The sequence below is a fragment of the Phalangium opilio genome, unplaced genomic scaffold (genome assembly GCF_054372755.1).
Source record: "Phalangium opilio isolate 3A_F unplaced genomic scaffold, DU_Popi_V2 ptg000487l_1, whole genome shotgun sequence".
Classification (NCBI taxonomy): domain Eukaryota; kingdom Metazoa; phylum Arthropoda; class Arachnida; order Opiliones; family Phalangiidae; genus Phalangium; species Phalangium opilio.
Genome location: NW_028324237.1, coordinates 314,624 through 342,033, shown reverse-complemented (window position 1 = coordinate 342,033; position 27,410 = coordinate 314,624). Strand labels below are relative to the sequence as shown.

The window sequence follows — 27,410 nt, the reverse complement described above, 5'->3', positions numbered from 1 at the left end:
ATAGTAGGACTACGAGTTGAGCATGTTTCAGTGTCATATTTCGTCCGTTGGTCTAGGGGTATGATACTCGCTTACGGTGCGAGGGGTCCCGGGTTCAAATCCCAGACGGACACGAGTTCTTGCAGAAGTAATTTGGTGACTATTTAAATGCAACTAGTTATATTGTAGGCTTACGAGTGTAGCATGTTTCAGTGTCATACATGGTCCGTTGGTTTAGGGGTATGATACTCGCTTCGGGTGTGAGTGGTCCCGGGTTCAAATCCCGGACGGACCCGACTTTGGCAGAAGTAATTTGGTGACTACTTAAATGCAACTAATAAAATTGTAGGCCTTCGAGTTGAGCATGTCTCGCTGTCATACATGATCCGTTGGTTTTGGGGTATGTTACTCGCTTCGGGTGTGAGTGGTCCCGGGTTCAAATCCCGGACGGACCCGAGTTTTGCAAAAGTAATTTGGTGACTATTTAAATGTAACTAGTTAAATAGTAGGACTACGAGTTGAGCATGTTTCAGTGTCATATTTCGTCCGTTGGTTTAGGGGTATGATACTCGCTTTGGGTGCGAGTGGTCCCGGGTTCAAATCCCGGACGGACCCGAGTTTTTGCAGAAGTAATTTGGTGACTATTCAAATGCTACGAGTTAAATTGTAGGACTACGAGATGAGCATGTTTCAGTGTCATACTTCGTCCGTTGGTCTAGGGGTATGATACTCGCTTCGGGTGTGAGTGGTCCCGGGTTCAAATCCCGGGCGGATCCGACTTTTTGCAGAGGTAATTTAGTGACTATTTAAATGCAACTAACTAGAGGGTAGGCCTATGAGTTAAGCATGTTTTATTTCATAGATGGTCCGTTGGTCTAGGGGTATGATTCTCGCTTTGGGTGCGAGTGGTCCCGGGTTCAAATCCCGGACGGACCCGAGTTTTTGCAGAGGTAATTTAGTGACTATTTAAATGCAACTAACTACAGGGTAGGCCTATGAGTTGAGCATGTTCTATTTCATACATGGTCCGTTGGTCTAGGGGTAAGATACTCGCTTTGGGTGCGAGTGGTCCCGGGTTCAAATCCCGGACGGACCCGAGTTTTTGCAGAAGTAATTTGGTGACTATTCAAATGCTACGAGTTAAATTGTAGGACTACGAGATGAGCATGTTTCAGTATCATACTTCGTCCGTTGGTCTAGGGGTATGATACTCGCTTCGAGTGTGAGTGGTCCCGGGTTCAAATCCTGGACGGACCCGAGGTTTGCAGAAGTAATTTGGTGACTATTTAAATGCAACTAGTTAAATTGTAGGACTACGAGTTGAGAATGTCTCGCTGTCATACATGATCCGTTGGTTTTGGGGTATGTTACTCGCTTCGGGTGTGCGTGGTCCCGGGTTCAAATCCCGGACGGACCCGAGTTTTGCAGAAGTAATTTGGTGACTATTTAAATGTAACTAGTTAAATAGTAGGACTACGAGTTGAGCATGTTTTAGGGTCATATTTCGTCCGTTGGTTTAGGGGTATGATACTCGCTTCGGGTGTGAGTAGTCCCGGGTTCAAATCCCGGACGGACCCGAGTTTTGCAGAAGTAATTTGGTGACTATTTAAATGCAACGAGTTATATTGTAGGCCTACAAGTGTAGCATGTTTCAGTGTCATACATGGTCCGTTGGTCTAGGTGTATGATACTCGCTTCGGGTGTGAGTGGTCCCGGGTTCAAATCCCGGACGGACCCGAGTTTTGCAGAAGTAATTTGGTGACTATTGAAATGTAACTAGTTAAATAGTAGGACTACGAGTTGAGCATGTTTCAGTGTCATATTTCGTCCGTTGGTCTAGGGGTATGATACTCGCTTACGGTGCGAGGGGTCCCGGGTTCAAATCCCAGACGGACACGAGTTCTTGCAGAAGTAATTTGGTGACTATTTAAATGCAACTAGTTATATTGTAGGCTTACGAGTGTAGCATGTTTCAGTGTCATACATGGTCCGTTGGTTTAGGGGTATGATACTCGCTTCGGGTGTGAGTGGTCCCGGGTTCAAATCCCGGACGGACCCGACTTTGGCAGAAGTAATTTGGTGACTACTTAAATGCAACTAATAAAATTGTAGGCCTTCGAGTTGAGCATGTCTCGCTGTCATACATGATCCGTTGGTTTTGGGGTATGTTACTCGCTTCGGGTGTGAGTGGTCCCGGGTTCAAATCCCGGACGGACCCGAGTTTTGCAGAAGTAATTTGGTGACTATTTAAATGTAACTAGTTAAATTGTAGGACTACGAGTTGAGAATGTCTCGCTGTCATACATGATCCGTTGGTTTTGGGGTATGTTACTCGCTTCGGGTGTGAGTGGTCCTGGGTTCAAATCCCGGACGGACCCGAGTTTTGCAGAAGTAATTTGGTGACTATTTAAATGCAACGAGTTTAATTGTAGGCCTACGAGTTGAGCATGTTTCAGTGTCATATTTCGTCCGTTGGTCTAGGGGTAAGATACTCGCTTAGGGTGCGAGGGGTCCCGGGTTCAAATCCCAGACGGACACGAGATTTTGCAGAAGTAGTTTGGTGACTATTTAAATGCAACAAGTTATATTGTAGACCTACGAGTGTAGCATGTTTCAGTGTCATACATGGTCGGTTGGTCTAGGGGTATGATACTCGCTTTGGGTGCGAGTGGTCCCGGGTTCAAATCTCGGACGGACCCGAGTTTTTGCAGAAGTAATTTGGTGACTATTCAAATGCAACGAGTTAAATTGTAGGACTACGAGTTGAGCATGTTTCAGTGTCAAACGTGGTCCGTTGGTCTAGGGGTATGATACTCGCTTCGGGTGTGAGTGGTCCCGGGTTCAAATCCTGGACGGACCCGAGGTTTGCAGAAGTAATTTGGTGACTATTTAAATGCAACTAGTTAAATTGTAGGACTACGAGTTGAGAATGTCTCGCTGTCATACATGATCCGTTGGTTTTGGGGTATGTTACTCGCTTCGGGTGTGAGTGGTCCTGGGTTCAAATCCCGGACGGACCCGAGTTTTGCAGAAGTAATTTGGTGACTATTTAAATGTAACTAGTTAAATTGTAGGAATACGAGCTGAGCTTGTTTCAGTGTCATACTTCGTCCAATGGTCTAGGGGTATGATACTCGCTTCGGGTGTGAGTGGTCCCGGGTTCAAATCCCGGACGGACCCGAGTTTTTGCAGAGGTAATTTAGTGACTATTTAAATGCAACTAACTACAGGGTAGGCCTATGAGTTGAGCATGTTTTCTTTCATACATGGTCCGTTGGTCTAGGGGTATGATACTCGCTTTGGATGTGAGTGGTCCCGGGTTCAATTCCCGGACGGACCCGAGTTTTTGCAGAGGTAATTTAGTGACTATTTAAATGCAACTAGTTATATTGTAGGCCTACGAGTTGAGCATGTTTCAGTGTCATACATGGTCCGTTGGTCTAGGGGTATGATACTCGCCTCGGGTGTGAGTGGTCCCGAGTTCAAATCCCGGACGGACCCGAGTTTTTGCAGAGGTAATTTAGTGACTATTTAAATGCAACTGACTACAGGGTAGGCCTATGAGTTGAGCATGTTTTATTTCATACATGGTCCGTTGGTCTAGGGGTATGATACTCGCTTTGGGTGCGAGTGGTCCCGGGTTCAAATCCCGGACGGACCCGAGTTTTTGCAGAAGTAATTTGGTGACTATTCAAATGCAACGAGTTAAATTGTAGGACTACGAGTTGAGCATGTTTCAGTGTCATACATGGTCCGTTGGTCTAGGGGTATGATACTCGCTTCGGGTGTGAGTGGTCCCGGGTTCAAATCCTGGACGGACCCGAGGTTTGCACAAGTAATTTGGTGACTATTTAAATGCAACTAGTTAAATTGTAGGACTACGAGTTGAGAATGTCTCGCTGTCATACATGATCCGTTGGTTTTGGGGTATGTTACTCGCTTCGGGTGTGAGTGGTCCCGGGTTCAAATCCCGGACGGACCCGAGTTTTGCAGAAGTAATTTGGTGACTATTTAAATGTAACTTTTTAAATTGTAGGAATACGAGCTGAGCTTGTTTCAGTGTCATACTTCGTCCGTTGGTCTAGGGGTATGATACTCGCTTCGGGTGTGAGTGGTCCCGGGTTCAAATCCCGGACGGACCCGAGTTTTTGCAGAGGTAATTTAGTGACTATTTAAATGCAACTAACTACAGGGTAGGCCTATGAGTTGAGCATGTTTTATTTCATACACGGTCCGTTGGTCTAGGGGTATGATACTCGCTTTGGGTGCGAGTGGTCCCGAGTTCAAATCCCGGACGGACCCGAGTTTTTGCAGAAGTAATTTGGTGACTATTCAAATGCAACGAGTTAAATTGTAGGACTACGAGTTGAGCATGTTTCAGTGTCATACATGGTCCGTTGGTCTAGGGGTATGATACTCGCTTCGGGTGTGAGTGGTCCCGGGTTCAAATCCCGGACGGACCCGAGTTTTTGCAGAAGTAATTTGGTGACTATTCAAATGCTACGAGTTAAATTGTAGGACTACGAGTTGAGAATGTCTCGCTGTCATACATGATCCGTTGGTTTTGGGGTATGTTACTCGCTTCGGGTGTGAGTGGTCCCGGGTTCAAATCCCGGACGGACCCGAGTTTTGCAGAAGTAATTTGGTGACTATTTAAATGTAACTAGTTAAATAATAGGACTACGAGTTGAGCATGTTTCAGTGTCATATTTCGTCCGTTGGTTTAGGGGTATGATACTCGCTTTGTGTGCGAGTGGTCCCGGGTTCAAATCAAGGACGGACCCTAGTTTTTGCAGAAGTAATTTGGTGGCTATTCAAATGCTACGAGTTATATTGTAGGCCTACGAGTTCAGCATGTTTCAGTGTCATACTTCGTCCGTTGGTCTAGGGGTATGACACTCGCTTCGGGTGTGAGTGGTCCCGGGTTCAAATCCCGGACGGACCCGAGTTTTGCAGAAGTAATTTGGTGACTATTTAAATGCAACTAACTACAGGGTAGGCCTATGAGTTGAGCATGTTTTATTTCATACATGGTCCGTTGGTCTAGGGGTATGATACTCGCTTTGGGTGCGAGTGGTCCCGGGTTCAAATCAAGGACGGACCCGAGTTTTTGCAGAAGTAATTTGGTGGCTATTCAAATGCTACGAGTTATATTGTAGGCCTACGAGTTCAGCATGTTTCAGTGTCATACTTCGTCCGTTGGTCTAGGGGTATGATACTCGCTTCGGGTGTGAGTGGTCCCGGGTTCAAATCCTGGACGGACCCGAGTTTTTGCAGAGGTAATTTAGTGACTATTTAAATGCAAATAACTACAGGGTAGGCCTATGAGTTGAGCATGTTTTATTTCATACATGGTCCGTTGGTCTAGGGGTATGATACTCGCTTTGGGTGCGAGTGGTCCCGGGTTCAAATCAAGGACGGACCCGAGTTTTTGCAGAAGTAATTTGGTGGCTATTCAAATGCTACGAGTTATATTGTAGGCCTACGAGTTCAGCATGTTTCAGTGTCATACTTCGTCCGTTGGTCTAGGGGTATGATACTCGCTTCGGGTGTGAGTGGTCCCGGGTTCAAATCCTGGACGGACCCGAGTTTTTGCAGAGGTAATTTAGTGACTATTTAAATGCAAATAACTACAGGGTAGGCCTATGAGTTGAGCATGTTTTATTTCATACATGGACCGTTGGTCTAGGGGTATGATACTCGCTTTGATGCGAGTGGTCCCGGGTTCAAATCCCGGACGGACCCGAGTTTTTGCAGAAGTAATTTGGTGACTATTCAAATGCAACGAGTTAAATTGTAGGACTACGAGTTGAGCATGTTTCAGTGTCATACATGGTCCGTTGGTCTAGGGGTATGATACTCGCTTCGGGTGTGAGTGGTCCCGGGTTCAAATCCTGGACGGACCCGAGGTTTGCAGAAGTAATTTGGTGACTATTTAAATGCAACTAGTTAAATTGTAGGACTACGAGTTGAGAATGTCTCGCTGTCATACATGATCCGTTGGTTTTGGGGTATGTTACTCGCTTCGGGTGTGAGTGGTCCCGGGTTCAAATCCCGGACGGACCCGAGTTTTGCAGAAGTAATTTGGTGACTATTTAAATGTAACTATTTAAATTGTAGGAATACGAGCTGAGCTTGTTTCAGTGTCATACTTCGTCCGTTGGTCTAGGGGTATGATACTCGCTTCGGGTGTGAGTGGTCCCGGGTTCAAATCCCGGACGGACCCGAGTTTTTGCAGAGGTAATTTAGTGACTATTTAAATGCAACTAACTACAGGGTAGGTCTATGAGTTGAGCATGTTTTATTTCATACACGGTCCGTTGGTCTAGGGGTATGATACTCGCTTTGGGTGCGAGTGGTCCCGAGTTCAAATCCCGGACGGACCCGAGTTTTTGCAGAAGTAATTTGGTGACTATTCAAATGCAACGAGTTAAATTGTAGGACTACGGGTTGAGCATGTTTCAGTGTCATACATGGTCCGTTGGTCTAGGGGTATGATACTCGCTTCGGGTGTGAGTGGTCCCGGGTTCAAATCCCGGACGGACCCGAGTTTTTGCAGAAGTAATTTGGTGACTATTCAAATGCTACGAGTTAAATTGTAGGACTACGAGTTGAGAATGTCTCGCTGTCATACATGATCCGTTGGTTTTGGGGTATGTTACTCGCTTCGGGTGTGAGTGGTCCCGGGTTCAAATCCCGGACGGACCCGAGTTTTGCAGAAGTAATTTGGTGACTATTTAAATGCAACTAGTTAAATAATAGGACTACGAGTTGAGCATGTTTCAGTGTCATATTTCGTCCGTTGGTTTAGTGGTATGATACTCGCTTTGTGTGCGAGTGGTCCCGGGTTCAAATGAAGGACGGACCCGAGTTTTTGCAGAAGTAATTTGGTGGCTATTCAAATGCTACGAGTTATATTGTAGGCCTACGAGTTCAGCATGTTTCAGTGTCATACTTCGTCCGTTGGTCTAGGGGTATGATACTCGCTTCGGGTGTGAGTGGTCCCGGGTTCAAATCCCGGACGGACCCGAGTTTTGCAGAAGTAATTTGGTGACTATTTAAATGTAACTAGTTAAATTGTAGGACTACGAGCTGAGCATGTTTCAGTGTCATACTTCGTCCGTTGGGCTAGGGGTATGATACTCGCTTCGGGTGTGAGTGGTCCCGGGTTCAAATCCCGGACGGACCCGAGTTTTTGCAGAAGTAATTTGGTGACTATTCAAATGCAACGAGTTAAATTGTAGGACTACGAGTTGAGCATGTTTCAGTGTCATACATGGTCCGTTGGTCTAGGGGTATGATACTCGCTTCGGGTGTGAGTGGTCCCGGGTTCAAATCCTGGACGGACCCGAGTTTTTGCAGAAGTAATTTGGTGACTATTCAAATGCAACGAGTTAAATTGTAGGACTACGAGTTGAGCATGTTTCAGTGTCATACATGGTCCGTTGGTCTAGGGGTATGATACTCGCTTCGGGTGTGAGTGGTCCCGGGTTCAAATCCCGGACGGACCCGAGTTTTTGCAGAAGTAATTTGGTGACTATTCAAATGCTACGAGTTAAATTGTAGGACTACGAGTTGAGAATGTCTCGCTGTCATACATGATCCGTTGGTTTTGGGGTATGTTACTCGCTTCGGGTGTGAGTGGTCCCGGGTTCAAATCCCGGACGGACCCGAGTTTTGCAGAAGTAATTTGGTGACTATTTAAATGTAACTAGTTAAATAATAGGACTACGAGTTGAGCATGTTTCAGTGTCATATTTCGTCTGTTGGTTTAGGGGTATGATACTCGCTTTGTGTGCGAGTGGTCCCGGGTTCAAATCAAGGACGGACCCTAGTTTTTGCAGAAGTAATTTGGTGGCTATTCAAATGCTACGAGTTATATTGTAGGCCTACGAGTTCAGCATGTTTCAGTGTCATACTTCGTCCGTTGGTCTAGGGGTATGACACTCGCTTCGGGTGTGAGTGGTCCCGGGTTCAAATCCCGGACGGACCCGAGTTTTGCAGAAGTAATTTGGTGACTATTTAAATGTAACTAGTTAAATTGTAGGACTACGAGCTGAGCATGTTTCAGTGTCATACTTCGTCCGTTGGTCTAGGGGTATGATACTCGCTTCGGGTGTGAGTGGTCCCGGGTTCAAATCCCGGACGGACCCGAGTTTTTGCAGAGGTAATTTAGTGACTATTTAAATGCAACTAACTACAGGGTAGGCCTATGAGTTGAGCATGTTTTATTTCATACATGGTCCGTTGGTCTAGGGGTATGATACTCGCTTTGGGTGCGAGTGGTCCCGGGTTCAAATCAAGGACGGACCCGAGTTTTTGCAGAAGTAATTTGGTGGCTATTCAAATGCTACGAGTTATATTGTAGGCCTACGAGTTCAGCATGTTTCAGTGTCATACTTCGTCCGTTGGTCTAGGGGTATGATACTCGCTTCGGGTGTGAGTGGTCCCGGGTTCAAATCCCGGACGGACCCGAGTTTTTGCAGAGGTAATTTAGTGACTATTTAAATGCAAATAACTACAGGGTAGGCCTATGAGTTGAGCATGTTTTATTTCATACATGGACCGTTGGTCTAGGGGTATGATACTCGCTTTGATGCGAGTGGTCCCGGGTTCAAATCCCGGACGGACCCGAGTTTTTGCAGAAGTAATTTGGTGACTATTCAAATGCAACGAGTTAAATTGTAGGACTACGAGTTGAGCATGTTTCAGTGTCATACATGGTCCGTTGGTCTAGGGGTATGATACTCGCTTCGGGTGTGAGTGGTCCCGGGTTCAAATCCTGGACGGACCCGAGGTTTGCAGAAGTAATTTGGTGACTATTTAAATGCAACTAGTTAAATTGTAGGACTACGAGTTGAGAATGTCTCGCTGTCATACATGATCCGTTGGTTTTGGGGTATGTTACTCGCTTCGGGTGTGAGTGGTCCCGGGTTCAAATCCCGGACGGACCCGAGTTTTGCAGAAGTAATTTGGTGACTATTTAAATGTAACTATTTAAATTGTAGGAATACGAGCTGAGCTTGTTTCAGTGTCATACTTCGTCCGTTGGTCTAGGGGTATGATACTCGCTTCGGGTGTGAGTGGTCCCGGGTTCAAATCCCGGACGGACCCGAGTTTTTGCAGAGGTAATTTAGTGACTATTTAAATGCAACTAACTACAGGGTAGGTCTATGAGTTGAGCATGTTTTATTTCATACACGGTCCGTTGGTCTAGGGGTATGATACTCGCTTTGGGTGCGAGTGGTCCCGAGTTCAAATCCCCGACGGACCCGAGTTTTTGCAGAAGTAATTTGGTGACTATTCAAATGCAACGAGTTAAATTGTAGGACTACGGGTTGAGCATGTTTCAGTGTCATACATGGTCCGTTGGTCTAGGGGTATGATACTCGCTTCGGGTGTGAGTGGTCCCGGGTTCAAATCCCGGACGGACCCGAGTTTTTGCAGAAGTAATTTGGTGACTATTCAAATGCTACGAGTTAAATTGTAGGACTACGAGTTGAGAATGTCTCGCTGTCATACATGATCCGTTGGTTTTGGGGTATGTTACTCGCTTCGGGTGTGAGTGGTCCCGGGTTCAAATCCCGGACGGACCCGAGTTTTGCAGAAGTAATTTGGTGACTATTTAAATGCAACTAGTTAAATAATAGGACTACGAGTTGAGCATGTTTCAGTGTCATATTTCGTCCGTTGGTTTAGGGGTATGATACTCGCTTTGTGTGCGAGTGGTCCCGGGTTCAAATCAAGGACGGACCCTAGTTTTTGCAGAAGTAATTTGGTGGCTATTCAAATGCTACGAGTTATATTGTAGGCCTACGAGTTCAGCATGTTTCAGTGTCATACTTCGTCCGTTGGTCTAGGGGTATGACACTCGCTTCGGGTGTGAGTGGTCCCGGGTTCAAATCCCGGACGGACCCGAGTTTTGCAGAAGTAATTTGGTGACTATTTAAATGTAACTAGTTAAATTGTAGGACTACGAGCTGAGCATGTTTCAGTGTCATACTTCGTCCGTTGGTCTAGGGGTATGATACTCGCTTCGGGTGTGAGTGGTCCCGGGTTCAAATCCCGGACGGACCCGAGTTTTTGCAGAGGTAATTTAGTGACTATTTAAATGCAACTAACTACAGGGTAGGCCTATGAGTTGAGCATGTTTTATTTCATACATGGTCCGTTGGTCTAGGGGTATGATACTCGCTTTGGGTGCGAGTGGTCCCGGGTTCAAATCAAGGACGGACCCGAGTTTTTGCAGAAGTAATTTGGTGGCTATTCAAATGCTACGAGTTATATTGTAGGCCTACGAGTTCAGCATGTTTCAGTGTCATACTTCGTCCGTTGGTCTAGGGGTATGATACTCGCTTCGGGTGTGAGTGGTCACGGGTTCAAATCCCGGACGGACCCGAGTTTTTGCAGAGGTAATTTAGTGACTATTTAAATGCAAATAACTACAGGGTAGGCCTATGAGTTGAGCATGTTTTATTTCATACATGGACCGTTGGTCTAGGGGTATGATACTCGCTTTGATGCGAGTGGTCCCGGGTTCAAATCCCGGACGGACCCGAGTTTTTGCAGAAGTAATTTGGTGACTATTCAAATGCAACGAGTTAAATTGTAGGACTACGAGTTGAGCATGTTTCAGTGTCATACATGGTCCGTTGGTCTAGGGGTATGATACTCGCTTCGGGTGTGAGTGGTCCCGGGTTCAAATCCTGGACGGACCCGAGGTTTGCAGAAGTAATTTGGTGACTATTTAAATGCAACTAGTTAAATTGTAGGACTACGAGTTGAGAATGTCTCGCTGTCATACATGATCCGTTGGTTTTGGGGTATGTTACTCGCTTCGGGTGTGAGTGGTCCCGGGTTCAAATCCCGGACGGACCCGAGTTTTGCAGAAGTAATTTGGTGACTATTTAAATGTAACTATTTAAATTGTAGGAATACGAGCTGAGCTTGTTTCAGTGTCATACTTCGTCCGTTGGTCTAGGGGTATGATACTCGCTTCGGGTGTGAGTGGTCCCGGGTTCAAATCCCGGACGGACCCGAGTTTTTGCAGAGGTAATTTAGTGACTATTTAAATGCAACTAACTACAGGGTAGGTCTATGAGTTGAGCATGTTTTATTTCATACACGGTCCGTTGGTCTAGGGGTATGATACTCGCTTTGGGTGCGAGTGGTCCCGAGTTCAAATCCCGGACGGACCCGAGTTTTTGCAGAAGTAATTTGGTGACTATTCAAATGCAACGAGTTAAATTGTAGGACTACGGGTTGAGCATGTTTCAGTGTCATACATGGTCCGTTGGTCTAGGGGTATGATACTCGCTTCGGGTGTGAGTGGTCCCGGGTTCAAATCCCGGACGGACCCGAGTTTTTGCAGAAGTAATTTGGTGACTATTCAAATGCTACGAGTTAAATTGTAGGACTACGAGTTGAGAATGTCTCGCTGTCATACATGATCCGTTGGTTTTGGGGTATGTTACTCGCTTCGGGTGTGAGTGGTCCCGGGTTCAAATCCCGGACGGACCCGAGTTTTGCAGAAGTAATTTGGTGACTATTTAAATGCAACTAGTTAAATAATAGGACTACGAGTTGAGCATGTTTCAGTGTCATATTTCGTCCGTTGGTTTAGGGGTATGATACTCGCTTTGTGTGCGAGTGGTCCCGGGTTCAAATCAAGGACGGACCCGAGTTTTTGCAGAAGTAATTTGGTGGCTATTCAAATGCTACGAGTTATATTGTAGGCCTACGAGTTCAGCATGTTTCAGTGTCATACTTCGTCCGTTGGTCTAGGGGTATGATACTCGCTTCGGGTGTGAGTGGTCCCGGGTTCAAATCCCGGACGGACCCGAGTTTTGCAGAAGTAATTTGGTGACTATTTAAATGTAACTAGTTAAATTGTAGGACTACGAGCTGAGCATGTTTCAGTGTCATACTTCGTCCGTTGGGCTAGGGGTATGATACTCGCTTCGGGTGTGAGTGGTCCCGGGTTCAAATCCCGGACGGACCCGAGTTTTTGCAGAGGTAATTTAGTGACTATTTAAATGCAACTACCCCAGTAGCACTGCCGACGTAGGGCCTACATGGTCGGCTTTGTGTGTTACCGACGAGTTGGTAAAAAGTCACTAATAAGTCGGGAGAGTAATGGTTTGAAAGTCGAAATGTCCGCCTGGAGGGACGATGGCCCGCCGGTTTTCCTACTGTTTTGAGGCTACTATAAAACGACTGTTGGCCGACTATATGTCGGAGTCATTATGCCTACCTAAAGCCGCGCTCAATCCGACGATTTCGCGGCTTTTTAGTATAGGAACGGTAAATCGTCGGTAAAGGGCTGGTAGAGTAAGGGTTTGAGAGTCGAAATGTCCGCCCGGCGGGACGACGGCCCGCCGGTTTTCAGACCGTTATGAGGCGACTATAAAACGACTGTTGGCCGACTATATGTCGGCGTCATTATGCCTACCTAAAGCCGCGCTCAATCCGACGATTTCGCGGCTTTTTAGTATAGGAACGGTAAATCGTCGGTAAAGGGCTGGTAGAGTAAGGGTTTGTGAATCGAAATGTCCGCCCGGTGGGACGACGGCCCACTGGTTTACCGACTGTTACGACACGAATGAAATAGGACCCTCATCCAACACGTTTGAGAGTCGACTTAACCGCCTGTCAGCAAGAGGTCCGACGCTTTTGCGACGATCAAACCTTAACTCGAGGCCCGACGGTTTTGCGACGATCAAGCCTTAACTCGAGGCTTCATTCGCTTATAGTAAAGGATACTGATACCAAGTATTGAAATTTCTTTAATGAAAATCACTTTAGAATTTGTACTTTGAATATTTCAAGTAACATACAGGTTGAGCATCAATTATAACAATTTCAAATATTAAGCAATGTATTCGATATTACACGACTAGTCTAATGGAAATATTAGCTGCCTAGCTAATTGGTTTTAACCAAAAGTAAAATTTTTCAGGGCGAGTATAATATTTACATCAAATAAAGCATTTATTAATATTCATTGTTAATATCTTCGATGTGGGCAGTTACTATCTCTTAAATTACAAAAATCTTAATGAAAAATATTCAGGGAGGCTATTCTCTAAAAATCGAAAATCATTCGGATCACTCCGAATCCTTATGATTCGGATCGGGCTCATTCGGAGTGGACCGAGAAAACCGTATTCTCTAACCCCAATCCTTATCGTCATTCGGATACTTCGAAAATTTTCTCTCAATCCAAATGGACGTCACTTCCTCTGGAGCCACGTGGTACTTTTTGACGCCCACTTTTTCTTTATTGGACAATTTTATTTGGCGCGCTTTCAAATTGAAGGGATGGAAACTTTGGTTTTTCCCAAGGAGTGGAAATTTTGGGAAATGGTCTTTGTATTGGGAACACATTCAATACAAAGCAAATTTTCTCTTTTTCGATTTCTTTTCTTAACATAGAAACAAGTGTTTTTTTTTCCTTTTTTATTTATTTATTTATTTTTGATAAAAAATAATTTATTTTTAAATTGCTTCATAATATTCTTTTAAAATGGTATTAAATACACGCTAAACAACAGTTAATATACGTCGAATTTTGAATGAAACTAAGCGTAAGTTTTAGTAGGGTTAAATATGATTCAATGAGAACCTAGAATAACAACGTTAATTAATCGCAAATTATAATCCAATTGTGTGGATCTCGTGAGATTATGATAAATTCATTAATGTAGATCATTAGCCCTCTATCAATGGTCACACACCTACCAAAATTTAATAATTTAAATAGATGCTAAACGAAATAACCAAATTTAATCTAGCCATTATTAATAATTGATGCAATTGGTCAAAAATAGGTGGCTCTAACTTACAAGCCCCGGTAGAAAAAATATTAAAATTAACAATTAAATCTGTGTTAAGTAATTGGATCTCGCGAAATTATCACCTACCAAAATTTAATAATTTAAATAGATGCTAAACGAAATAACCAAATTTAATCTAGCCATTATTAATAATTGATGCAATTGGTCAAAAATAGGTGGCTCTAACTTACAAGCCCCGGTAGAAAAAATATTAAAATTAACAATTAAATCTGTGTTAAGTAATTGGATCTCGCGAAATTATCCCTTAAATGTAGGATAAATTCAACGACGTTTTTTTACCTTCAAATCTACCAAAAAGCCGTCGATCTACCTTGTAGATTTCGCCAAGGCCTAAAGCCATTTCCCGCCAGATGAGAAGCTAGGTAAAAAAGCAAAGGCTTATGCATAAAACTGGCTCTAAAAAGTAGATAAATTGATAATTCAATAACAAAATTCAAACCTTACGTGACAAACGAAGACGTTTCTAGTTTATATAGTGTGACAAAGAACCTTAGCGATGAAATTGAAAGTTAGCAAGCCAAGAACTAATCATTTTCGACCACAAAATATCGTTTAAACATTCTAACGACCCAGCCGCGTCAGAGATACTGGAAAGGCTAACTTGCTTTCGCACTAGCAGCGCCCTCTTCGATGATGACGTGCATGGCGTTATCTTAGTTACGCCAATAGAACAGAGGCGTGTCGCCTGACCCGAGAAATAACAGGAGGGAAAATTCAAACAAGAAAATCAGATGTGTTTTCTTGCTTTGCAGTTTTTTTGTAACGTTATGTTTCTAGTGTTGCCAAAAATATAGTATTATCAACTTCTGCTTGTGGGTCGAAATATAGTATAAGTTAAATATATAACAAAAAACATTTGGAGGCATATGCGGAATAGTAAAATCAAAAAAACCGTCCCACGGAAAAAGAAGGCCTATACAACAACTTAGTTTTTCATTTTACTCTATTATAACGTGACCATACCGACTAGCGGGAAGGAGTTGGTAATCAATTGGCAAAAGTTGGTTACATGTTTAGGACGGTAGTAATTTGGTGACTACTTAAATGCAACTAATAAAATTGTAGGCCTTCGAGTTGAGCATGTCTCGCTGTCATACATGATCCGTTGGTTTTGGGGTATGTTACTCGCTTCGGGTGTGAGTGGTCCCGGGTTCAAATCCCGGACGGACCCGAGTTTTGCAGAAGTAATTTGGTGACTATTTAAATGTAACTAGTTAAATTGTAGGACTACGAGTTGAGAATGTCTCGCTGTCATACATGATCCGTTGGTTTTGGGGTATGTTACTCGCTTCGGGTGTGAGTGGTCCTGGGTTCAAATCCCGGACGGACCCGAGTTTTGCAGAAGTAATTTGGTGACTATTTAAATGCAACGAGTTTAATTGTAGGCCTACGAGTTGAGCATGTTTCAGTGTCATATTTCGTCCGTTGGTCTAGGGGTAAGATACTCGCTTAGGGTGCGAGGGGTCCCGGGTTCAAATCCCAGACGGACACGAGATTTTGCAGAAGTAGTTTGGTGACTATTTAAATGCAACAAGTTATATTGTAGACCTACGAGTGTAGCATGTTTCAGTGTCATACATGGTCGGTTGGTCTAGGGGTATGATACTCGCTTTGGGTGCGAGTGGTCCCGGGTTCAAATCTCGGACGGACCCGAGTTTTTGCAGAAGTAATTTGGTGACTATTCAAATGCAACGAGTTAAATTGTAGGACTACGAGTTGAGCATGTTTCAGTGTCAAACGTGGTCCGTTGGTCTAGGGGTATGATACTCGCTTCGGGTGTGAGTGGTCCCGGGTTCAAATCCTGGACGGACCCGAGGTTTGCAGAAGTAATTTGGTGACTATTTAAATGCAACTAGTTAAATTGTAGGACTACGAGTTGAGAATGTCTCGCTGTCATACATGATCCGTTGGTTTTGGGGTATGTTACTCGCTTCGGGTGTGAGTGGTCCCGGGTTCAAATCCCGGACGGACCCGAGTTTTGCAGAAGTAATTTGGTGACAATTTAAATGCAACTAGTTAAATAATAGGACTACGAGTTGAGCATGTTTCAGTGTCATATTTCGTCCGTTGGTTTAGGGGTATGATACTCGCTTTGTGTGCGAGTGGTCCCGGGTTCAAATCAAGGACGGACCCGAGTTTTTGCAGAAGTAATTTGGTGGCTATTCAAATGCTACGAGTTATATTGTAGGCCTACGAGTTCAGCATGTTTCAGTGTCATACTTCGTCCGTTGGTCTAGGGGTATGATACTCGCTTCGGGTGTGAGTGGTCCCGGGTTCAAATCCCGGACGGACCCGAGTTTTGCAGAAGTAATTTGGTGACTATTTAAATGTAACTAGTTAAATTGTAGGACTACGAGCTGAGCATGTTTCAGTGTCATACTTCGTCCGTTGGGCTAGGGGTATGATACTCGCTTCGGGTGTGAGTGGTCCCGGGTTCAAATCCCGGACGGACCCGAGTTTTTGCAGAGGTAATTTAGTGACTATTTAAATGCAACTACCCCAGTAGCACTGCCGACGTAGGGCCTACATGGTCGGCTTTGTGTGTTACCGACGAGTTGGTAAAAAGTCACTAATAAGTCGGGAGAGTAATGGTTTGAAAGTCGAAATGTCCGCCTGGAGGGACGATGGCCCGCCGGTTTTCCTACTGTTTTGAGGCTACTATAAAACGACTGTTGGCCGACTATATGTCGGAGTCATTATGCCTACCTAAAGCCGCGCTCAATCCGACGATTTCGCGGCTTTTTAGTATAGGAACGGTAAATCGTCGGTAAAGGGCTGGTAGAGTAAGGGTTTGAGAGTCGAAATGTCCGCCCGGCGGGACGACGGCCCGCCGGTTTTCAGACCGTTATGAGGCGACTATAAAACGACTGTTGGCCGACTATATGTCGGCGTCATTATGCCTACCTAAAGCCGCGCTCAATCCGACGATTTCGCGGCTTTTTAGTATAGGAACGGTAAATCGTCGGTAAAGGGCTGGTAGAGTAAGGGTTTGTGAATCGAAATGTCCGCCCGGTGGGACGACGGCCCACTGGTTTACCGACTGTTACGACACGAATGAAATAGGACCCTCATCCAACACGTTTGAGAGTCGACTTAACCGCCTGTCAGCAAGAGGTCCGACGCTTTTGCGACGATCAAACCTTAACTCGAGGCCCGACGGTTTTGCGACGATCAAGCCTTAACTCGAGGCTTCATTCGCTTATAGTAAAGGATACTGATACCAAGTATTGAAATTTCTTTAATGAAAATCACTTTAGAATTTGTACTTTGAATATTTCAAGTAACATACAGGTTGAGCATCAATTATAACAATTTCAAATATTAAGCAATGTATTCGATATTACACGACTAGTCTAATGGAAATATTAGCTGCCTAGCTAATTGGTTTTAACCAAAAGTAAAATTTTTCAGGGCGAGTATAATATTTACATCAAATAAAGCATTTATTAATATTCATTGTTAATATCTTCGATGTGGCCAGTTACTATCTCTTAAATTACAAAAATCTTAATGAAAAATATTCAGGGAGGCTATTCTCTAAAAATCGAAAATCATTCGGATCACTCCGAATCCTTATGATTCGGATCGGGCTCATTCGGAGTGGACCGAGAAAACCGTATTCTCTAACCCCAATCCTTATCGTCATTCGGATACTTCGAAAATTTTCTCTCAATCCAAATGGACGTCACTTCCTCTGGAGCCACGTGGTACTTTTTGACGCCCACTTTTTCTTTATTGGACAATTTTATTTGGCGCGCTTTCAAATTGAAGGGATGGAAACTTTGGTTTTTCCCAAGGAGTGGAAATTTTGGGAAATGGTCTTTGTATTGGGAACACATTCAATACAAAGCAAATTTTCTCTTTTTCGATTTCTTTTCTTAACATAGAAACAAGTGTTTTTTTTTCCTTTTTTATTTATTTATTTATTTATTTTTGATAAAAAATAATTTATTTTTAAATTGCTTCATAATATTCTTTTAAAATGGTATTAAATACACGCTAAACAACAGTTAATATACGTCGAATTTTGAATGAAACTAAGCGTAAGTTTTAGTAGGGTTAAATATGATTCAATGAGAACCTAGAATAACAACGTTAATTAATCGCAAATTATAATCCAATTGTGTGGATCTCGTGAGATTATGATAAATTCATTAATGTAGATCATTAGCCCTCTATCAATGGTCACACACCTACCAAAATTTAATAATTTAAATAGATGCTAAACGAAATAACCAAATTTAATCTAGCCATTATTAATAATTGATGCAATTGGTCAAAAATAGGTGGCTCTAACTTACAAGCCCCGGTAGAAAAAATATTAAAATTAACAATTAAATCTGTGTTAAGTAATTGGATCTCGCGAAATTATCACCTACCAAAATTTAATAATTTAAATAGATGCTAAACGAAATAACCAAATTTAATCTAGCCATTATTAATAATTGATGCAATTGGTCAAAAATAGGTGGCTCTAACTTACAAGCCCCGGTAGAAAAAATATTAAAATTAACAATTAAATCTGTGTTAAGTAATTGGATCTCGCGAAATTATCCCTTAAATGTAGGATAAATTCAACGACGTTTTTTTACCTTCAAATCTACCAAAAAGCCGTCGATCTACCTTGTAGATTTCGCCAAGGCCTAAAGCCATTTCCCGCCAGATGAGAAGCTAGGTAAAAAAGCAAAGGCTTATGCATAAAACTGGCTCTAAAAAGTAGATAAATTGATAATTCAATAACAAAATTCAAACCTTACGTGACAAACGAAGACGTTTCTAGTTTATATAGTGTGACAAAGAACCTTAGCGATGAAATTGAAAGTTAGCAAGCCAAGAACTAATCATTTTCGACCACAAAATATCGTTTAAACATTCTAACGACCCAGCCGCGTCAGAGATACTGGAAAGGCTAACTTGCTTTCGCACTAGCAGCGCCCTCTTCGATGATGACGTGCATGGCGTTATCTTAGTTACGCCAATAGAACAGAGGCGTGTCGCCTGACCCGAGAAATAACAGGAGGGAAAATTCAAACAAGAAAATCAGATGTGTTTTCTTGCTTTGCAGTTTTTTTGTAACGTTATGTTTCTAGTGTTGCCAAAAATATAGTATTATCAACTTCTGCTTGTGGGTCGAAATATAGTATAAGTTAAATATATAACAAAAAACATTTGGAGGCATATGCGGAATAGTAAAATCAAAAAAACCGTCCCACGGAAAAAGAAGGCCTATACAACAACTTAGTTTTTCATTTTACTCTTTTATAACGTGACCATACCGACTAGCGGGAAGGAGTTGGTAATCAATTGGCAAAAGTTGGTTACATGTTTAGGACGGTAGTAATTTGGTGACTACTTAAATGCAACTAATAAAATTGTAGGCCTTCGAGTTGAGCATGTCTCGCTGTCATACATGATCCGTTGGTTTTGGGGTATGTTACTCGCTTCGGGTGTGAGTGGTCCCGGGTTAAATCCCGGACGGACCCGAGTTTTGCAGAAGTAATTTGGTGACTATTTAAATGTAACTAGTTAAATTGTAGGACTACGAGTTGAGAATGTCTCGCTGTCATACATGATCCGTTGGTTTTGGGGTATGTTACTCGCTTCGGGTGTGAGTGGTCCTGGGTTCAAATCCCGGACGGACCCGAGTTTTGCAGAAGTAATTTGGTGACTATTTAAATGCAACGAGTTTAATTGTAGGCCTACGAGTTGAGCATGTTTCAGTGTCATATTTCGTCCGTTGGTCTAGGGGTAAGATACTCGCTTAGGGTGCGAGGGGTCCCGGGTTCAAATCCCAGACGGACACGAGATTTTGCAGAAGTAGTTTGGTGACTATTTAAATGCAACAAGTTATATTGTAGACCTACGAGTGTAGCATGTTTCAGTGTCATACATGGTCGGTTGGTCTAGGGGTATGATACTCGCTTTGGGTGCGAGTGGTCCCGGGTTCAAATCTCGGACGGACCCGAGTTTTTGCAGAAGTAATTTGGTGACTATTCAAATGCAACGAGTTAAATTGTAGGACTACGAGTTGAGCATGTTTCAGTGTCAAACGTGGTCCGTTGGTCTAGGGGTATGATACTCGCTTCGGGTGTGAGTGGTCCCGGGTTCAAATCCTGGACGGACCCGAGGTTTGCAGAAGTAATTTGGTGACTATTTAAATGCAACTAGTTAAATTGTAGGACTACGAGTTGAGAATGTCTCGCTGTCATACATGATCCGTTGGTTTTGGGGTATGTTACTCGCTTCGGGTGTGAGTGGTCCTGGGTTCAAATCCCGGACGGACCCGAGTTTTGCAGAAGTAATTTGGTGACTATTTAAATGTAACTAGTTAAATTGTAGGAATACGAGCTGAGCTTGTTTCAGTGTCATACTTCGTCCAATGGTCTAGGGGTATGATACTCGCTTCGGGTGTGAGTGGTCCCGGGTTCAAATCCCGGACGGACCCGAGTTTTTGCAGAGGTAATTTAGTGACTATTTAAATGCAACTAACTACAGGGTAGGCCTATGAGTTGAGCATGTTTTCTTTCATACATGGTCCGTTGGTCTAGGGGTATGATACTCGCTTTGGATGTGAGTGGTCCCGGGTTCAATTCCCGGACGGACCCGAGTTTTTGCAGAGGTAATTTAGTGACTATTTAAATGCAACTAGTTATATTGTAGGCCTACGAGTTGAGCATGTTTCAGTGTCATACATGGTCCGTTGGTCTAGGGGTATGATACTCGCCTCGGGTGTGAGTGGTCCCGGGTTCAAATCCCGGACGGACCCGAGTTTTTGCAGAGGTAATTTAGTGACTATTTAAATGCAACTAACTACAGGGTAGGCCTATGAGTTGAGCATGTTTTATTTCATACATGGTCCGTTGGTCTAGGGGTATGATACTCGCTTTGGGTGCGAGTGGTCCCGGGTTCAAATCCCGGACGGACCCGAGTTTTTGCAGAAGTAATTTGGTGACTATTCAAATGCAACGAGTTAAATTGTAGGACTACGAGTTGAGCATGTTTCAGTGTCATACATGGTCTGTTGGTCTAGGGGTATGATACTCGCTTCGGGTGTGAGTAGTCCCGGGTTCAAATCCCGGACGGACCCGAGTTTTGCAGAAGTAATTTGGTGACTATTTAAATGTAACTAGTTAAATTGTAGGAATACGAGCTGAGCATGTTTCAGTGTCATACTTCGTCCGTTGGTCTAGGGGTATGATACTCGCTTCGGGTGTGAGTGGTCCCGGGTTCAAATCCCGGACGGACCCGAGTTTTTGCAGAAGTAATTTGGTGACTATTCAAATGCTACGAGTTAAATTGTAGGACTACGAGTTGAGAATGTCTCGCTGTCATACATGATCCGTTGGTTTTGGGGTATGTTACTCGCTTCGGGTGTGAGTGGTCCCGGGTTCAAATCCCGGACGGACCCGAGTTTTGCAGAAGTAATTTGGTGACTATTTAAATGTAACTTTTTAAATTGTAGGAATACGAGCTGAGCTTGTTTCAGTGTCATACTTCGTCCGTTGGTCTAGGGGTATGATACTCGCTTCGGGTGTGAGTGGTCCCGGGTTCAAATCCCGGACGGACCCGAGTTTTTGCAGAGGTAATTTAGTGACTATTTAAATGCAACTAACTACAGGGTAGGCCTATGAGTTGAGCATGTTTTATTTCATACACGGTCCGTTGGTCTAGGGGTATGATACTCGCTTTGGGTGCGAGTGGTCCCGAGTTCAAATCCCGGACGGACCCGAGTTTTTGCAGAAGTAATTTGGTGACTATTCAAATGCAACGAGTTAAATTGTAGGACTACGAGTTGAGAATGTCTCGCTGTCATACATGATCCGTTGGTTTTGGGGTATGTTACTCGCTTCGGGTGTGAGTGGTCCCGGGTTCAAATCCCGGACGGACCCGAGTTTTGCAGAAGTAATTTGGTGACTATTTAAATGTAACTAGTTAAATAATAGGACTACGAGTTGAGCATGTTTCAGTGTCATATTTTGTCCGTTGGTTTAGGGGTATGATACTCGCTTTGTGTGCGAGTGGTCCCGGGTTCAAATCCCGGACGGACCCGAGTTTTTGCAGAAGTAATTTGGTGACTATTCAAATGCAACGAGTTAAATTGTAGGACTACGAGTTGAGCATGTTTCAGTGTCATACATGGTCCGTTGGTCTAGGGGTATGATACTCGCTTCGGGTGTGAGTGGTCCCGGGTTCAAATCCTGGACGGACCCGAGGTTTGCACAAGTAATTTGGTGACTATTTAAATGCAACTAGTTAAATTGTAGGACTACGAGTTGAGAATGTCTCGCTGTCATACATGATCCGTTGGTTTTGGGGTATGTTACTCGCTTCGGGTGTGAGTGGTCCCGGGTTCAAATCCCGGACGGACCCGAGTTTTGCAGAAGTAATTTGGTGACTATTTAAATGTAACTTTTTAAATTGTAGGAATACGAGCTGAGCTTGTTTCAGTGTCATACTTCGTCCGTTGGTCTAGGGGTATGATACTCGCTTCGGGTGTGAGTGGTCCCGGGTTCAAATCCCGGACGGACCCGAGTTTTTGCAGAGGTAATTTAGTGACTATTTAAATGCAACTAACTACAGGGTAGGCCTATGAGTTGAGCATGTTTTATTTCATACACGGTCCGTTGGTCTAGGGGTATGATACTCGCTTTGGGTGCGAGTGGTCCCGAGTTCAAATCCCGGACGGACCCGAGTTTTTGCAGAAGTAATTTGGTGACTATTCAAATGCAACGAGTTAAATTGTAGGACTACGAGTTGAGCATGTTTCAGTGTCATACATGGTCCGTTGGTCTAGGGGTATGATACTCGCTTCGGGTGTGAGTGGTCCCGGGTTCAAATCCTGGACGGACCCGAGTTTTTGCAGAAGTAATTTGGTGACTATTCAAATGCAACGAGTTAAATTGTAGGACTACGAGTTGAGCATGTTTCAGTGTCATACATGGTCCGTTGGTCTAGGGGTATGATACTCGCTTCGGGTGTGAGTGGTCCCGGGTTCAAATCCTGGACGGACCCGAGGTTTGCAGAAGTAATTTGGTGACTATTTAAATGCAACTAGTTAAATTGTAGGACTACGAGTTGAGAATGTCTCGCTGTCATACATGATCCGTTGGTTTTGGGGTATGTTACTCGCTTCGGGTGTGAGTGGTCCCGGGTTCAAATCCCGGACGGACCCGAGTTTTGCAGAAGTAATTTGGTGACTATTTAAATGTAACTATTTAAATTGTAGGAATACGAGCTGAGCTTGTTTCAGTGTCATACTTCGTCCGTTGGTCTAGGGGTATGATACTCGCTTCGGGTGTGAGTGGTCCCGGGTTCAAATCCCGGACGGACCCGAGTTTTTGCAGAGGTAATTTAGTGACTATTTAAATGCAACTAACTACAGGGTAGGTCTATGAGTTGAGCATGTTTTATTTCATACACGGTCCGTTGGTCTAGGGGTATGATACTCGCTTTGGGTGCGAGTGGTCCCGAGTTCAAATCCCGGACGGACCCGAGTTTTTGCAGAAGTAATTTGGTGACTATTCAAATGCAACGAGTTAAATTGTAGGACTACGAGTTGAGCATGTTTCAGTGTCATACATGGTCCGTTGGTCTAGGGGTATGATACTCGCTTCGGGTGTGAGTGGTCCCGGGTTCAAATCCTGGACGGACCCGAGTTTTTGCAGAAGTAATTTGGTGACTATTCAAATGCAACGAGTTAAATTGTAGGACTACGAGTTGAGCATGTTTCAGTGTCATACATGGTCCGTTGGTCTAGGGGTATGATACTCGCTTCGGGTGTGAGTGGTCCCGGGTTCAAATCCTGGACGGACCCGAGGTTTGCAGAAGTAATTTGGTGACTATTTAAATGCAACTAGTTAAATTGTAGGACTACGAGTTGAGAATGTCTCGCTGTCATACATGATCCGTTGGTTTTGGGGTATGTTACTCGCTTCGGGTGTGAGTGGTCCCGGGTTCAAATCCCGGACGGACCCGAGTTTTGCAGAAGTAATTTGGTGACTATTTAAATGTAACTATTTAAATTGTAGGAATACGAGCTGAGCTTGTTTCAGTGTCATACTTCGTCCGTTGGTCTAGGGGTATGATACTCGCTTCGGGTGTGAGTGGTCCCGGGTTCAAATCCCGGACGGACCCGAGTTTTTGCAGAGGTAATTTAGTGACTATTTAAATGCAACTAACTACAGGGTAGGTCTATGAGTTGAGCATGTTTTATTTCATACACGGTCCGTTGGTCTAGGGGTATGATACTCGCTTTGGGTGCGAGTGGTCCCGAGTTCAAATCCCGGACGGACCCGAGTTTTTGCAGAAGTAATTTGGTGACTATTCAAATGCAACGAGTTAAATTGTAGGACTACGGGTTGAGCATGTTTCAGTGTCATACATGGTCCGTTGGTCTAGGGGTATGATACTCGCTTCGGGTGTGAGTGGTCCCGGGTTCAAATCCCGGACGGACCCGAGTTTTTGCAGAAGTAATTTGGTGACTATTCAAATGCTACGAGTTAAATTGTAGGACTACGAGTTGAGAATGTCTCGCTGTCATACATGATCCGTTGGTTTTGGGGTATGTTACTCGCTTCGGGTGTGAGTGGTCCCGGGTTCAAATCCCGGACGGACCCGAGTTTTGCAGAAGTAATTTGGTGACTATTTAAATGCAACTAGTTAAATAATAGGACTACGAGTTGAGCATGTTTCAGTGTCATATTTCGTCCGTTGGTTTAGGGGTATGATACTCGCTTTGTGTGCGAGTGGTCCCGGGTTCAAATCAAGGACGGACCCGAGTTTTTGCAGAAGTAATTTGGTGGCTATTCAAATGCTACGAGTTATATTGTAGGCCTACGAGTTCAGCATGTTTCAGTGTCATACTTCGTCCGTTGGTCTAGGGGTATGATACTCGCTTCGGGTGTGAGTGGTCCCGGGTTCAAATCCTGGACGGACCCGAGTTTTTGCAGAAGTAATTTGGTGACTATTCAAATGCAACGAGTTAAATTGTAGGACTACGAGTTGAGCATGTTTCAGTGTCATACATGGTCCGTTGGTCTAGGGGTATGATACTCGCTTCGGGTGTGAGTGGTCCCGGGTTCAAATCCCGGACGGACCCGAGTTTTTGCAGAAGTAATTTGGTGACTATTCAAATGCTACGAGTTAAATTGTAGGACTACGAGTTGAGAATGTCTCGCTGTCATACATGATTCGTTGGTTTTGGGGTATGTTACTCGCTTCGGGTGTGAGTGGTCCCGGGTTCAAATCCCGGACGGACCCGAGTTTTGCAGAAGTAATTTGGTGACTATTTAAATGCAACTAGTTAAATAATAGGACTACGAGTTGAGCATGTTTCAGTGTCATATTTCGTCCGTTGGTTTAGGGGTATGATACTCGCTTTGTGTGCGAGTGGTCCCGGGTTCAAATCAAGGACGGACCCGAGTTTTTGCAGAAGTAATTTGGTGGCTATTCAAATGCTACGAGTTATATTGTAGGCCTACGAGTTCAGCATGTTTCAGTGTCATACTTCGTCCGTTGGTCTAGGGGTATGATACTCGCTTCGGGTGTGAGTGGTCCCGGGTTCAAATCCTGGACGGACCCGAGTTTTTGCAGAAGTAATTTGGTGACTATTCAAATGCAACGAGTTAAATTGTAGGACTACGAGTTGAGCATGTTTCAGTGTCATACATGGTCCGTTGGTCTAGGGGTATGATACTCGCTTCGGGTGTGAGTGGTCCCGGGTTCAAATCCCGGACGGACCCGAGTTTTTGCAGAAGTAATTTGGTGACTATTCAAATGCAACGAGTTAAATTGTAGGACTACGAGTTGAGCATGTTTCAGTGTCATACATGGTCCGTTGGTCTAGGGGTATGATACTCGCTTCGGGTGTGAGTGGTCCCGGGTTCAAATCCTGGACGGACCCGAGGTTTGCACAAGTAATTTGGTGACTATTTAAATGCAACTAGTTAAATTGTAGGACTACGAGTTGAGAATGTCTCGCTGTCATACATGATCCGTTGGTTTTGGGGTATGTTACTCGCTTCGGGTGTGAGTGGTCCCGGGTTCAAATCCCGGACGGACCCGAGTTTTGCAGAAGTAATTTGGTGACTATTTAAATGTAACTTTTTAAATTGTAGGAATACGAGCTGAGCTTGTTTCAGTGTCATACTTCGTCCGTTGGTCTAGGGGTATGATACTCGCTTCGGGTGTGAGTGGTCCCGGGTTCAAATCCCGGACGGACCCGAGTTTTGCAGAAGTAATTTGGTGACTATTTAAATGTAACTAGTTAAATTGTAGGACTACGAGCTGAGCATGTTTCAGTGTCATACTTCGTCCGTTGGTCTAGGGGTATGATACTCGCTTCGGGTGTGAGTGGTCCCGGGTTCAAATCCCGGACGGACCCGAGTTTTTGCAGAGGTAATTTAGTGACTATTTAAATGCAACTAACTACAGGGTAGGCCTATGAGTTGAGCATGTTTTATTTCATACATGGTCCGTTGGTCTAGGGGTATGATACTCGCTTTGGGTGCGAGTGGTCCCGGGTTCAAATCAAGGACGGACCCGAGTTTTTGCAGAAGTAATTTGGTGGCTATTCAAATGCTACGAGTTATATTGTAGGCCTACGAGTTCAGCATGTTTCAGTGTCATACTTCGTCCGTTGGTCTAGGGGTATGATACTCGCTTCGGGTGTGAGTGGTCCCGGGTTCAAATCCCGGACGGACCCGAGTTTTTGCAGAGGTAATTTAGTGACTATTTAAATGCAAATAACTACAGGGTAGGCCTATGAGTTGAGCATGTTTTATTTCATACATGGACCGTTGGTCTAGGGGTATGATACTCGCTTTGATGCGAGTGGTCCCGGGTTCAAATCCCGGACGGACCCGAGTTTTTGCAGAAGTAATTTGGTGACTATTCAAATGCAACGAGTTAAATTGTAGGACTACGAGTTGAGCATGTTTCAGTGTCATACATGGTCCGTTGGTCTAGGGGTATGATACTCGCTTCGGGTGTCAGTGGTCCCGGGTTCAAATCCTGGACGGACCCGAGGTTTGCAGAAGTAATTTGGTGACTATTTAAATGCAACTAGTTAAATTGTAGGACTACGAGTTGAGAATGTCTCGCTGTCATACATGATCCGTTGGTTTTGGGGTATGTTACTCGCTTCGGGTGTGAGTGGTCCCGGGTTCAAATCCCGGACGGACCCGAGTTTTGCAGAAGTAATTTGGTGACTATTTAAATGTAACTATTTAAATTGTAGGAATACGAGCTGAGCTTGTTTCAGTGTCATACTTCGTCCGTTGGTCTAGGGGTATGATACTCGCTTCGGGTGTGAGTGGTCCCGGGTTCAAATCCCGGACGGACCCGAGTTTTTGCAGAGGTAATTTAGTGACTATTTAAATGCAACTAACTACAGGGTAGGTCTATGAGTTGAGCATGTTTTATTTCATACACGGTCCGTTGGTCTAGGGGTATGATACTCGCTTTGGGTGCGAGTGGTCCCGAGTTCAAATCCCGGACGGACCCGAGTTTTTGCAGAAGTAATTTGGTGACTATTCAAATGCAACGAGTTAAATTGTAGGACTACGGGTTGAGCAT

At 44.2% G+C, this 27,410-nt stretch overlaps 56 non-coding genes across 56 annotated transcripts; all 56 read left to right on the top strand.

Annotated features, from left to right (window-relative positions):
• Positions 1-202: 202 nt before the first annotated feature.
• Positions 203-274, top strand: TRNAP-CGG (transfer RNA proline (anticodon CGG)). Its single transcript has one exon. It is a non-coding gene; the product is annotated as a tRNA-Pro (tRNA).
• A 569-nt stretch (positions 275-843) lies between these two features.
• TRNAP-UGG (transfer RNA proline (anticodon UGG)) lies at positions 844-915 on the top strand. Its single transcript has one exon. It is a non-coding gene; the product is annotated as a tRNA-Pro (tRNA).
• Positions 916-1,003: 88 nt separating this feature from the next.
• On the top strand, positions 1,004-1,075 carry TRNAP-UGG (transfer RNA proline (anticodon UGG)). The gene has a single exon. It is a non-coding gene; the product is annotated as a tRNA-Pro (tRNA).
• A 569-nt stretch (positions 1,076-1,644) lies between these two features.
• Positions 1,645-1,716, top strand: TRNAP-CGG (transfer RNA proline (anticodon CGG)). The gene has a single exon. It is a non-coding gene; the product is annotated as a tRNA-Pro (tRNA).
• Positions 1,717-1,965: 249 nt separating this feature from the next.
• Positions 1,966-2,037, top strand: TRNAP-CGG (transfer RNA proline (anticodon CGG)). Its single transcript has one exon. It is a non-coding gene; the product is annotated as a tRNA-Pro (tRNA).
• Positions 2,038-2,767: 730 nt separating this feature from the next.
• TRNAP-CGG (transfer RNA proline (anticodon CGG)) lies at positions 2,768-2,839 on the top strand. The gene has a single exon. It is a non-coding gene; the product is annotated as a tRNA-Pro (tRNA).
• Positions 2,840-3,247: 408 nt separating this feature from the next.
• On the top strand, positions 3,248-3,319 carry TRNAP-UGG (transfer RNA proline (anticodon UGG)). The gene has a single exon. It is a non-coding gene; the product is annotated as a tRNA-Pro (tRNA).
• An 89-nt stretch (positions 3,320-3,408) lies between these two features.
• On the top strand, positions 3,409-3,480 carry TRNAP-CGG (transfer RNA proline (anticodon CGG)). The gene has a single exon. It is a non-coding gene; the product is annotated as a tRNA-Pro (tRNA).
• Positions 3,481-3,568: 88 nt separating this feature from the next.
• On the top strand, positions 3,569-3,640 carry TRNAP-UGG (transfer RNA proline (anticodon UGG)). The gene has a single exon. It is a non-coding gene; the product is annotated as a tRNA-Pro (tRNA).
• Positions 3,641-3,729: 89 nt separating this feature from the next.
• On the top strand, positions 3,730-3,801 carry TRNAP-CGG (transfer RNA proline (anticodon CGG)). The gene has a single exon. It is a non-coding gene; the product is annotated as a tRNA-Pro (tRNA).
• Positions 3,802-4,049: 248 nt separating this feature from the next.
• Positions 4,050-4,123, top strand: TRNAP-CGG (transfer RNA proline (anticodon CGG)). Its single transcript has one exon. It is a non-coding gene; the product is annotated as a tRNA-Pro (tRNA).
• Positions 4,124-4,370: 247 nt separating this feature from the next.
• Positions 4,371-4,442, top strand: TRNAP-CGG (transfer RNA proline (anticodon CGG)). Its single transcript has one exon. It is a non-coding gene; the product is annotated as a tRNA-Pro (tRNA).
• Positions 4,443-4,852: 410 nt separating this feature from the next.
• On the top strand, positions 4,853-4,926 carry TRNAP-CGG (transfer RNA proline (anticodon CGG)). The gene has a single exon. It is a non-coding gene; the product is annotated as a tRNA-Pro (tRNA).
• Positions 4,927-5,813: 887 nt separating this feature from the next.
• On the top strand, positions 5,814-5,885 carry TRNAP-CGG (transfer RNA proline (anticodon CGG)). The gene has a single exon. It is a non-coding gene; the product is annotated as a tRNA-Pro (tRNA).
• A 248-nt stretch (positions 5,886-6,133) lies between these two features.
• On the top strand, positions 6,134-6,207 carry TRNAP-CGG (transfer RNA proline (anticodon CGG)). The gene has a single exon. It is a non-coding gene; the product is annotated as a tRNA-Pro (tRNA).
• Positions 6,208-6,454: 247 nt separating this feature from the next.
• On the top strand, positions 6,455-6,526 carry TRNAP-CGG (transfer RNA proline (anticodon CGG)). The gene has a single exon. It is a non-coding gene; the product is annotated as a tRNA-Pro (tRNA).
• Positions 6,527-6,936: 410 nt separating this feature from the next.
• TRNAP-CGG (transfer RNA proline (anticodon CGG)) lies at positions 6,937-7,010 on the top strand. Its single transcript has one exon. It is a non-coding gene; the product is annotated as a tRNA-Pro (tRNA).
• Positions 7,011-7,257: 247 nt separating this feature from the next.
• TRNAP-CGG (transfer RNA proline (anticodon CGG)) lies at positions 7,258-7,329 on the top strand. Its single transcript has one exon. It is a non-coding gene; the product is annotated as a tRNA-Pro (tRNA).
• An 89-nt stretch (positions 7,330-7,418) lies between these two features.
• Positions 7,419-7,490, top strand: TRNAP-CGG (transfer RNA proline (anticodon CGG)). The gene has a single exon. It is a non-coding gene; the product is annotated as a tRNA-Pro (tRNA).
• Positions 7,491-7,900: 410 nt separating this feature from the next.
• On the top strand, positions 7,901-7,974 carry TRNAP-CGG (transfer RNA proline (anticodon CGG)). The gene has a single exon. It is a non-coding gene; the product is annotated as a tRNA-Pro (tRNA).
• An 86-nt stretch (positions 7,975-8,060) lies between these two features.
• On the top strand, positions 8,061-8,134 carry TRNAP-CGG (transfer RNA proline (anticodon CGG)). The gene has a single exon. It is a non-coding gene; the product is annotated as a tRNA-Pro (tRNA).
• Positions 8,135-8,381: 247 nt separating this feature from the next.
• On the top strand, positions 8,382-8,455 carry TRNAP-CGG (transfer RNA proline (anticodon CGG)). Its single transcript has one exon. It is a non-coding gene; the product is annotated as a tRNA-Pro (tRNA).
• Positions 8,456-8,701: 246 nt separating this feature from the next.
• Positions 8,702-8,773, top strand: TRNAP-CGG (transfer RNA proline (anticodon CGG)). Its single transcript has one exon. It is a non-coding gene; the product is annotated as a tRNA-Pro (tRNA).
• Positions 8,774-9,021: 248 nt separating this feature from the next.
• On the top strand, positions 9,022-9,095 carry TRNAP-CGG (transfer RNA proline (anticodon CGG)). The gene has a single exon. It is a non-coding gene; the product is annotated as a tRNA-Pro (tRNA).
• A 247-nt stretch (positions 9,096-9,342) lies between these two features.
• Positions 9,343-9,414, top strand: TRNAP-CGG (transfer RNA proline (anticodon CGG)). The gene has a single exon. It is a non-coding gene; the product is annotated as a tRNA-Pro (tRNA).
• A 410-nt stretch (positions 9,415-9,824) lies between these two features.
• On the top strand, positions 9,825-9,898 carry TRNAP-CGG (transfer RNA proline (anticodon CGG)). The gene has a single exon. It is a non-coding gene; the product is annotated as a tRNA-Pro (tRNA).
• Positions 9,899-9,984: 86 nt separating this feature from the next.
• TRNAP-CGG (transfer RNA proline (anticodon CGG)) lies at positions 9,985-10,058 on the top strand. The gene has a single exon. It is a non-coding gene; the product is annotated as a tRNA-Pro (tRNA).
• A 567-nt stretch (positions 10,059-10,625) lies between these two features.
• Positions 10,626-10,697, top strand: TRNAP-CGG (transfer RNA proline (anticodon CGG)). The gene has a single exon. It is a non-coding gene; the product is annotated as a tRNA-Pro (tRNA).
• A 248-nt stretch (positions 10,698-10,945) lies between these two features.
• On the top strand, positions 10,946-11,019 carry TRNAP-CGG (transfer RNA proline (anticodon CGG)). The gene has a single exon. It is a non-coding gene; the product is annotated as a tRNA-Pro (tRNA).
• A 247-nt stretch (positions 11,020-11,266) lies between these two features.
• TRNAP-CGG (transfer RNA proline (anticodon CGG)) lies at positions 11,267-11,338 on the top strand. The gene has a single exon. It is a non-coding gene; the product is annotated as a tRNA-Pro (tRNA).
• A 410-nt stretch (positions 11,339-11,748) lies between these two features.
• TRNAP-CGG (transfer RNA proline (anticodon CGG)) lies at positions 11,749-11,822 on the top strand. Its single transcript has one exon. It is a non-coding gene; the product is annotated as a tRNA-Pro (tRNA).
• Positions 11,823-15,576: 3,754 nt separating this feature from the next.
• On the top strand, positions 15,577-15,648 carry TRNAP-CGG (transfer RNA proline (anticodon CGG)). The gene has a single exon. It is a non-coding gene; the product is annotated as a tRNA-Pro (tRNA).
• A 409-nt stretch (positions 15,649-16,057) lies between these two features.
• Positions 16,058-16,131, top strand: TRNAP-CGG (transfer RNA proline (anticodon CGG)). Its single transcript has one exon. It is a non-coding gene; the product is annotated as a tRNA-Pro (tRNA).
• A 3,757-nt stretch (positions 16,132-19,888) lies between these two features.
• On the top strand, positions 19,889-19,960 carry TRNAP-CGG (transfer RNA proline (anticodon CGG)). Its single transcript has one exon. It is a non-coding gene; the product is annotated as a tRNA-Pro (tRNA).
• A 408-nt stretch (positions 19,961-20,368) lies between these two features.
• On the top strand, positions 20,369-20,440 carry TRNAP-UGG (transfer RNA proline (anticodon UGG)). The gene has a single exon. It is a non-coding gene; the product is annotated as a tRNA-Pro (tRNA).
• Positions 20,441-20,529: 89 nt separating this feature from the next.
• TRNAP-CGG (transfer RNA proline (anticodon CGG)) lies at positions 20,530-20,601 on the top strand. Its single transcript has one exon. It is a non-coding gene; the product is annotated as a tRNA-Pro (tRNA).
• An 88-nt stretch (positions 20,602-20,689) lies between these two features.
• Positions 20,690-20,761, top strand: TRNAP-UGG (transfer RNA proline (anticodon UGG)). Its single transcript has one exon. It is a non-coding gene; the product is annotated as a tRNA-Pro (tRNA).
• Positions 20,762-20,850: 89 nt separating this feature from the next.
• On the top strand, positions 20,851-20,922 carry TRNAP-CGG (transfer RNA proline (anticodon CGG)). The gene has a single exon. It is a non-coding gene; the product is annotated as a tRNA-Pro (tRNA).
• An 88-nt stretch (positions 20,923-21,010) lies between these two features.
• On the top strand, positions 21,011-21,084 carry TRNAP-CGG (transfer RNA proline (anticodon CGG)). The gene has a single exon. It is a non-coding gene; the product is annotated as a tRNA-Pro (tRNA).
• Positions 21,085-21,331: 247 nt separating this feature from the next.
• On the top strand, positions 21,332-21,405 carry TRNAP-CGG (transfer RNA proline (anticodon CGG)). Its single transcript has one exon. It is a non-coding gene; the product is annotated as a tRNA-Pro (tRNA).
• A 568-nt stretch (positions 21,406-21,973) lies between these two features.
• Positions 21,974-22,045, top strand: TRNAP-CGG (transfer RNA proline (anticodon CGG)). The gene has a single exon. It is a non-coding gene; the product is annotated as a tRNA-Pro (tRNA).
• Positions 22,046-22,293: 248 nt separating this feature from the next.
• Positions 22,294-22,367, top strand: TRNAP-CGG (transfer RNA proline (anticodon CGG)). Its single transcript has one exon. It is a non-coding gene; the product is annotated as a tRNA-Pro (tRNA).
• Positions 22,368-22,614: 247 nt separating this feature from the next.
• Positions 22,615-22,686, top strand: TRNAP-CGG (transfer RNA proline (anticodon CGG)). Its single transcript has one exon. It is a non-coding gene; the product is annotated as a tRNA-Pro (tRNA).
• An 89-nt stretch (positions 22,687-22,775) lies between these two features.
• Positions 22,776-22,847, top strand: TRNAP-CGG (transfer RNA proline (anticodon CGG)). Its single transcript has one exon. It is a non-coding gene; the product is annotated as a tRNA-Pro (tRNA).
• Positions 22,848-23,095: 248 nt separating this feature from the next.
• TRNAP-CGG (transfer RNA proline (anticodon CGG)) lies at positions 23,096-23,169 on the top strand. Its single transcript has one exon. It is a non-coding gene; the product is annotated as a tRNA-Pro (tRNA).
• A 247-nt stretch (positions 23,170-23,416) lies between these two features.
• On the top strand, positions 23,417-23,488 carry TRNAP-CGG (transfer RNA proline (anticodon CGG)). Its single transcript has one exon. It is a non-coding gene; the product is annotated as a tRNA-Pro (tRNA).
• Positions 23,489-23,577: 89 nt separating this feature from the next.
• TRNAP-CGG (transfer RNA proline (anticodon CGG)) lies at positions 23,578-23,649 on the top strand. Its single transcript has one exon. It is a non-coding gene; the product is annotated as a tRNA-Pro (tRNA).
• A 248-nt stretch (positions 23,650-23,897) lies between these two features.
• TRNAP-CGG (transfer RNA proline (anticodon CGG)) lies at positions 23,898-23,971 on the top strand. The gene has a single exon. It is a non-coding gene; the product is annotated as a tRNA-Pro (tRNA).
• A 247-nt stretch (positions 23,972-24,218) lies between these two features.
• TRNAP-CGG (transfer RNA proline (anticodon CGG)) lies at positions 24,219-24,290 on the top strand. The gene has a single exon. It is a non-coding gene; the product is annotated as a tRNA-Pro (tRNA).
• Positions 24,291-24,861: 571 nt separating this feature from the next.
• Positions 24,862-24,933, top strand: TRNAP-CGG (transfer RNA proline (anticodon CGG)). Its single transcript has one exon. It is a non-coding gene; the product is annotated as a tRNA-Pro (tRNA).
• A 571-nt stretch (positions 24,934-25,504) lies between these two features.
• Positions 25,505-25,576, top strand: TRNAP-CGG (transfer RNA proline (anticodon CGG)). The gene has a single exon. It is a non-coding gene; the product is annotated as a tRNA-Pro (tRNA).
• Positions 25,577-25,665: 89 nt separating this feature from the next.
• TRNAP-CGG (transfer RNA proline (anticodon CGG)) lies at positions 25,666-25,737 on the top strand. Its single transcript has one exon. It is a non-coding gene; the product is annotated as a tRNA-Pro (tRNA).
• Positions 25,738-25,985: 248 nt separating this feature from the next.
• TRNAP-CGG (transfer RNA proline (anticodon CGG)) lies at positions 25,986-26,059 on the top strand. Its single transcript has one exon. It is a non-coding gene; the product is annotated as a tRNA-Pro (tRNA).
• Positions 26,060-26,145: 86 nt separating this feature from the next.
• On the top strand, positions 26,146-26,219 carry TRNAP-CGG (transfer RNA proline (anticodon CGG)). The gene has a single exon. It is a non-coding gene; the product is annotated as a tRNA-Pro (tRNA).
• Positions 26,220-26,466: 247 nt separating this feature from the next.
• On the top strand, positions 26,467-26,540 carry TRNAP-CGG (transfer RNA proline (anticodon CGG)). Its single transcript has one exon. It is a non-coding gene; the product is annotated as a tRNA-Pro (tRNA).
• Positions 26,541-27,106: 566 nt separating this feature from the next.
• Positions 27,107-27,180, top strand: TRNAP-CGG (transfer RNA proline (anticodon CGG)). Its single transcript has one exon. It is a non-coding gene; the product is annotated as a tRNA-Pro (tRNA).
• The last annotated feature ends 230 nt before the right edge of the window (positions 27,181-27,410 follow it).